The sequence below is a fragment of the Arachis duranensis genome, chromosome 4 (genome assembly GCF_000817695.3).
Source record: "Arachis duranensis cultivar V14167 chromosome 4, aradu.V14167.gnm2.J7QH, whole genome shotgun sequence".
NCBI classification, from domain to species: domain Eukaryota; kingdom Viridiplantae; phylum Streptophyta; class Magnoliopsida; order Fabales; family Fabaceae; genus Arachis; species Arachis duranensis.
Window position 1 is genome coordinate 31469114 of NC_029775.3, and position 8436 is coordinate 31477549.

An 8436-nucleotide genomic window follows, 5' to 3' on the forward strand; every position below is an offset into this window, starting at 1 on the left:
GCAATTAGAAAAGATAGGTTGTTGATATAAACGCATAAAACAGGAATAGGAATGAAATTACTGATAGGAAGAATTATTATTGGTCTAGAATTTTCTCTTATAGAAATAAGAACTTCATTGTAAGCATAGCTCCAAACCGGTAGTCAATCTTTAAATCAAATTTAAATTATTAGTTGTCACAAGTAACAAACCCCAATGAAAGTTAACCGAAGTATTTAAACCTCAGCTCGTCTCACAAGGAGTTACAATGAAGTGCTCAATTATTGGCTATGAAGGAACAAAATGGGTTTGATTTTATAAAGGGACAAGAAAAATAAGTGACAAAAAAGGTAAATCAAGTAACTAAAGGAAGTAATTAATAAAGAGAGACATTCATGGCAGGGATTGAGAATATAGACTTTCTATCCTAGTCACCAATAACAATAATTAACAAGAATTTATCTTATCTAGTTAACTCTAGTATTGGAAGAAGGTACAAAGTTATCTTCATACAAGAGAAAGTCAAATAAGACTAGCTAATCTCAATCTAAAAGTCCTAGTCAACTCACTAATTGAATTAGCAAGAGATTATAGTCAATGAAAATTATATTAACTAACAACTCTAGATCACCAATTTGAATTGGGTATTAATGACCCAAGATTGCCTAATTCCTCTTTCCAAGCTAAGAATGCTCAAAAGCTACTCTAACATCCAACCAAGCATTTTGTCGAATACTTGGAAGACAATAAAGGAAAGCACAATAAATTACAAGAAATATAAAATCTAACAACTACCCAATGCAAGCGATCAACAATAAACAATGCAATTAACCATAAGAACATAAAAGAAACATCAATTGCATTAATTGAAAACCTAATCCAACATAAGCATCCATCTACTAAAAAGAGGCACACAAAGGAAATTAACAAGGAAACTAAGAGAATTACACTACTAGAGCATGAAAAATGTAGAGAAAACAAGATGATAACAAGAAATTGAGCTTAGATCTAAGATAAAAATAATCCTAAGAACCCTAATTCTAGAGAGAAGAGGGAGCTTTTCTCTCTAGAAACTAAACTACATGATACCTAAGCTACACTAAGTGCTCCCCCTGTCCAATCTTCAATTCTGCATGAAATAGTCCTTGGAATCAGTTGGATTTGGGCCTGGGCAGCTCAAAAATCGCCCATAGCATTTTCACTTTAATGAGGTCACGGCAAGCATCGACGCGTACACATGGGTCACGCGTACGCGTCGCTTGACATTTTACCATCCACGTGTACGCGTCATGTCACGCGTATGCGTCTGTTATGCGTGCGCGTCGGTGGATGCACTCCAAATCTTTTATTTTCCATGAGTTCTCCACTTTACATGCTTTTCTCTTCACTCCTTTGATGCATTCTTAGCCCTTTTCAATCCTGAATTCACTAACAAACACATCAAGGCATCTAGTGAAATCAAAGGTGAATTAAAATTACCAAATTAAAGGCCTAAAAAGCATATTTTTACACTTCAGCCCAAAAAATAAGGGAGAATTACAAAACCATGCTATGTCATTGAATAAATGTGGGAAAAGGTGATAAAATATCCCAAATTAAGCACAAGATAAACAAAAAAATTGGGGTTTATCAAACCTCCCTACACTTAAACCAAGCATGTCCTCGTGCTAAAATCAAGAAAGACAGGAAAAGGGGTATGAACATTTATTCAATGTAAATATTCTATCTAAATACAACTACCTAAATTCATGCAATTACTTGGTCAGAACAAATCGATTTCCAGGAAAATGTATATATATAAGCATAGGGACTAGTGTAATAGAAATCAAATCAAACCCACAATTGAATTGAATTATTAAGAAGATTTACAAACTTGCAAGAAAAGGGATGATCATGGTGAAAACATATAATTGAGCAATCGAACCCTCTCGGGATGTGTATTTGCTCTAATCACTCAAGTGTATAGGGTTGATTCACTCAATTATCCCCTAATCATGCTTTCCAAGATTTGTTTTTCATCTAACAATCAACAATTATTTCATGCATGCATACAAATATCATGAGGTCTTTTCATAAGGCTGTAATGGAACTAGGGTAAAGGATAGGCTCAAAATTGGCTAAAAGTGGAAGATAAAAGACAGGCTATTTGGGACAAGTGAGCTAATGAAACAATGGCCTCAATCATATAAATGCATGTATACACAAAATAATAGACATATAGAATCAAGCAAATCCAAGATTACAATCATAGAAAGAGAATAATCACACAAGAATGAAGGTAAGTGGTTATGTAATGTAACCACACAATTAGGCTCAAATCACACATGCTTGTGTTCTTAGCTCAAAAACATGATCCATAATATATGTATTCAAGAATGTTCTAAATTTTTTTTTCAATTGGGGTGGTGCCCTATAATTAAATTCTTGGAAAAATTCATTGTTTTGACTAAGCTTATTATATGTATCCTAGATGCAATGTTGTGATTGAGAAAGTTAAAAAAAACCTTTAGCTTAATTCCCTTTTTCCATCAAACCAAATTCATATATGCAAAAAGGGTAAACTAAGCTCAATAATCCACATTTTCCAATCTCAAGCAATGAGCTAAATTAACTATATATATATATATAAATGCAATAAACTAAAACAAAAGTATTCAAAATAGCTAATATATACAATAATCCCAAAAAGTGCAATAATATAAAATGTGCAAATACTAAAAATAAAACAGAATAAAGCTAAATAAAACAAGGAATAAATGACCATTTGTACCCATAAAAGATGAAAACACAAACATATGTAGCCATACTAAATCAAAACTAAACTTGTACCCACGCAAGATGCCCTCCGTGTGACAAAAGTACCCTACGTGGCACTCTAACCCTCCAAAGACAGGGTACTTTTGTCACACGGAGAACATCTTACATGGGTACAAGTTTAGTTTCGATTTAGTGTGGGTATATATGTCAGCCTTTTCATCTTTTATGGATACAAATGGTGATTTATTCATAAAACAAGAGTCTGAAAATGGTCACTGATGAGCGGATAATTTATACACTTTTTTGCATTATTTTTAGGTAGTTTTTAGTAGGATCTAGCTACTTTTTAGGATGTTTTTATTAGTTTTTAAGAAAAATTCACATTTCTGGAATTTACTATGAGTTTTTGAGTTTTTCTATGATTTCAGGTATTTTCTGGCTGAAATTGAGGGACCTGAGCAAAAATCTGATTCAGAGGCTAACAAAGGACTGCAGATGCTATTGGATTCTGACCTCCCTGCACTCGAAGTGGATTTTCTGGAGCTATAGAACTTCAAACCGCTCGCTCTCAAATTCGTTGGAAAGTAGACATCCAGAGCTTTCCAGCAATATATAATAGTCCATACTTTGCTCAAGTTTTGATGACGCAAACTGGCGTTCAAACGCCCCTTCTCTACCCTATTCTGAAGTCAAAACGCCAGAACTGGCATAAAAGCTGGAGTTAAACGCCCACACTGGCACCAAAGCTGGTGTTTAACTCCAAGAGAAGCCTCTACACGTGTGAAGCTCAATGCTCAGCCCAAGCACACACCAAGTGGGCCCAGAAGTGGATTTCTGCATCATTCACCTAATTCTGTAAACCCTAGTAGCTAATTTCATTATAAATTGGACCTTTCACTATTGTATTTTCATCTTTTGATCATCTTTTGATCTCTTGATCACATTTTGGGGAGGCTGGCCTCACGGCCATGCCTGAACCTTGTTCTTATGTATTTTCAACGGTGGAGTTTCTACACACCATAGATTAAGGTATGGAGCTCTGCTGTTCCTCGAGTATTAATGCAATTACTATTGTTCTTCTATTCAATTTAGCTTATTCTTATTCTAAGATATTCGCTGCACTTCAACATGATGAATGTGATGATCCGTGACACTCATCATCATTCTCACCTATGAACGCGTGACTGACAACCACTTCCGTTCTACCTTTGAACGAGCGTGTATCTCTTAGCCTCCATTCCGAAAGATTGGAGTCTTCATGGTATAAGCTAGAATTATTGGCGGCCATTCCTGAGATCCGGAAAGTCTAAATCTTGTCTGTGGTATTCCGAGTTGGATCTGAAAGGAGATGACTGTGACGAGCTTCAAACTCGCAAGTGTTGGGTGTAGTGACAGACACAAAAGAATCACCGGATTCTATTCCAACATGATCGAGAACCGACAGATGATTAGCCATGCGGTGATAGCACATTTGGACCATTTTTACTGAGGACGGGAGGTAGCCATTGACGCCGGTGAAACCCAACATACATATTGCCATGAAAAGGAGTATGAAGGATTGGATGAAGTCAGTAGGAAAGCAGAGATTCAACAGGAACAAAGCATCTCTATGCACTTATCTGAAATTCTCACCAATGAATTACATAAGTATCTCTATCTTTACTTTATGTTTTATTTATCTTTTTGCTTATTAAAACTCCATACCCATTTGAATCCGTCTGACTGAGATTTACAAGGTGACCATAGCTTGCTTCAAGCCGACAATCTCTGTGGGATTGACCCTTACTCACGTAAGGTATTACTTGGATGACCCAGTGCACTTGCTGGTTAGTTGTGCGGATTTGTGACAAAGTGTGATTCACGTTTGAGAGCACCAAGTCTATTGGCGCCATTGTTGATGATCACAATTTCGTGCACCAAGTTTTTGGCGCCGTTGCCGGGGATTGTTCGAGTTTGGACAACTGCCGATTCATCTTGTTGCTCAGATTAGGTAATTTTCTTCTTATTTCAACTTTTATTTTGTTTTCAAAAATTTTTCAAAAAAAAAATTTTTCTTCTTTTTTGTTTTTCCAAAATCAATTTTCGAAAAAAACCAAAAAAATTCATAAAATCATAAAAACTAAAAAATATTTCATGGTTCTTGTTGAATCTAGGGCCAAACTTTAAGTTTGGTGTCAATTGCATGATTGTAATTTTCTTGCAAATTTCGAAAAACATGCACAATGTTCTTGATGATCTTCAAGCTGTTCTTGATGAACTGCCTTGTTTGATCTTCATGATTTCTTGTTTTGCACTACATGATGTTTTACATGTGCATTCTTGCAAAGCATATGGCCCAAACATGGGAAAGTTCTAAGTTTGGTGTCTTGCAAGTTTTCTTTTATGGAAAACTAAGTTCTTGATGTTCATCTTGATCTTCGATATTGTTCTTGGTGTATGTTCATCTTGACATTCATAATGTTCTTGCATATATCTTGTGTTTTGATCTAAGAATTATATGTTTTAACTCATTTTGCTGTTTTTCAAAATTGAAAATATATCTTCTTGAATAAAGGATTTAGCAAAATGAAGGTCCAAGAACATAAAGTAGAGGAATTACAGAGAAAAGCTAGGCGTTTAAACGCCCAGTAAGGAAGGAAAACTGTCGTTTAAACGCCAGCCAGGGTATCTGGCTGGGCATTTAAACGCCCAAACCATATAGCAATTGGGCGTTAAATGCCCAAAACATGCAGCTCCTGGGTGTTTAACGCCAGGATGACACAAGGAGAGAAATTTTGTTTTCAAATCAAATCTTTTTCAAATCTTCATAATTTTTCAAAATCAAATCTTTTTGAAATCAAATATTTTCAATCATATCTTTTTCAAAATCATATCTTTTCAAACATATCTTTTTCAAAAAAATCAATTCTTTTTAATTTTCTTTTCAAATCTTTTTCAAAATAAATTTCAATCATATCTTTTCAAACATATCTTTTTCAAAATCAATTTCAAAATCTTTTCTAACTTCTTATCTTTTCAAAATTAATTTTCAAATCTTTTTCAATTAACTAATTGTTTTGAATTTTCAATTTTATTTTCGAAAATCTCCCTCCCTTTTTCTCATTTTCTTATTTGAACACTAACATTCATCCTCCATTGTCAATTCGGACTCACTCCTTCTTTGTGTGTTTGAATTCTACCTTACCTCCTTCTTCTATTCTTATTTTCCTCTGACACCTCAATGAATCTCTATACTGTGACATAGAGGATTCCATATTTTCTTTGTTTTCTTTTCTTTCATATGAGCAGGAACAAAGATAAAGGCATACTTGTTGAAGCTGATCCTGAACCTGAAAGGACTCTGAAGAGGAAGCTAAGAGCAGCTTAAGCACAAAACTCTGAAGAGGACCTCACTGAAATTTTTGAAAAGGTGGCAACAACAGAAACAATTATGGCCGAACCAAACAACAATGCAAGGAAGATTCTTGGTGATTTTACTACACCAACTTCCAACTTCTATGGAAGAAGCATCTCAATCCCTGCCATAGGAGCAAATAATTTTGAGCTAAAGCCACAATTAGTTTTTCCACTACAACAGAATTGCAAGCTTCATGGACTTCCATCAGAAGATCCCTATCAGTGCTTAACTGAGTTCTTGCAAATCTGTGATACTGTTAAGACCAATGGAGTTGATCATGAAGTCTACAAGCGTATGCTTTTCCCTTTTGCTGTAAGAGATAGAGCTAGAACATGATTAGACTTACAACCTAGAGATAGACTGGACTCTTGGGATAAGCTGGTCACGACTTTCTTAGACAAGTTCTTTTCTCCTCAAAAGCTGAGCAAGCTTAGAGTGGATGTTCAGACTTTCAGACAGAAAGAAGGTGAATCCCTCTATGAAGCTTGGGAAAGATACAAGCAGCTGACAAAAAAGTGTCCTTCTGACATGCTTTCGGAATGGACCACATTGGATATATTCTATGATGGTCTGTCTGAATTTTCCAAGATGTCACTGGACCACTCTGCAGGTAGATCCATTCACCTAAAGAAAATGCCTGCAGAAGCTCAGGAACTTATTGAAATGGTTGCAAATAACCAGTTCATGTATACCTCTGAGAGGAATCCTATAAGTAATGGGACGCCCCAGAAGAGAGGAGTTATTGAAATTGATGCTCTGAATGCCATACTGGCTCAGAACAAAATATTGACCCAACAAGTCAATATAATCTCTCAGAGTTTGAATGGATTGCAAAATGCATCCAACAGTACTAAAGAAGCATCTTCTGAAGAAGAAGTCTATGATCCTGAGAACCCTGCAATGGCAGAGGTGAATTACATGGGTGAAGCCTTTGGCAACACCTATAATCCTTCATGGAGAAATCATCCAAATTTTTCATGGAAGGATCAATAGAATCAAGGCTTCAATAATAACAATGGTGGAAGAGAAGGTTTAGCAATAGCAAACCTTTCCCATCATCATCTCAGCAACAGACAGAGCATTCTAAGCAGAATCTTCCTAGCTTAGCAAACATAGTCTCTGATCTATTTAAGGCCACTCTTAGTTTCATGACTGAAACAATATCCTCCATTAGAAACTTGGAGGCACAAGTGGGCCAGCTGAGTAAAACGGTTACTAAAACTTCTCCTAGCACTCTCCCAAGCAATATAGAAGAGAATCCCAAAGGAGAGTGCAAGGCCATTGACGTAATCAAAATGGCCAAAACCTTGAAGGAGGAGGAGGACGAAAACTCCAATGAGGAAGACTTCAAGGAACGTCCACCATTCAGTAAGGAGTACCCTAATGAAGAATCAAAGGAATCTGAGGCTCGTACAGAGACCATAGAGATTCCATTGGACTTTCTTTTACCATTCATGAGCTCTAATGATTATTCATCTTCTGAAGAGGATGAAGATATTGTTGAAGGGCAAGTTGCCCAATATTTAGGAGCAATCATGAGGCTAAATGCCAAATTATTTGGTAATGAGACTTGGGAAGGTGAACCTCCCTTGCTCACCAATGAAGTGAATACATTGATTCAGCAAAATTTACCTCAGAAGAAACAGGATCCTGGTAAATTCTTAATATCCTGTACCATAGGCACCATGACCTTTGAAAAAGCTCTGTGTGACCTGGGGTGAGGGTAAACATGATGCCACTCTCTGTAATGGAGAAACTGGGAATCTTTGAGGTACAGGCTGAAAAATTCTCACTAAAGCTGGCGGACAGCTCTATGAAAAAGGCTTATGGACTAGTGAAGGACGTGCTAGTGAAGGTTAAAGGCCTTTACTTCCCTGCTGATTTCATAATCCTAGATACTATGAGGGTTGAGGATGAATCCATCAACCTTGGAAGACCCTTCCTAGCCACAGCAAGAGCTGTGATTGATGTTCACAGAGGAGAGTTGATCCTTCATGCGAATGAAGAATGCCTTGTAGTAAAGACTCAAGGTTCTCCATCTGTAACCATGGGAAGTAAACATGAAGAGCTTCTCCCAATACAGAGTCAAACAGAGCCCCCACGTTCAAACTCTAGGTTTGGTGTTGGGAGGCTACAGCCAAACTCTATGTTTGGTGTTGAGAGATCTCAACCATACTCTGATCATCTGTGAGGCTCCATGAGAGCTCACTGTCAAGCTATTGACATTAAAGAAGCGCTTATTGGGAGGCAACCCAATTTTATTCTAATTTTATCTATGTTATTTTATGTTTTCTTTTAGGTTG

General features: G+C 36.5%; 1 non-coding gene across 1 annotated transcript; it reads right to left on the reverse strand.

Moving 5' to 3' along the window:
• Window positions 1-6559: 6559 nt before the first annotated feature.
• LOC127747300 (small nucleolar RNA R71) lies at window positions 6560-6667 on the reverse strand. Its single transcript, XR_008009100.1, has one exon. It is a non-coding gene; the product is annotated as a small nucleolar RNA R71 (small nucleolar RNA).
• Window positions 6668-8436: the final 1769 nt, after the last annotated feature.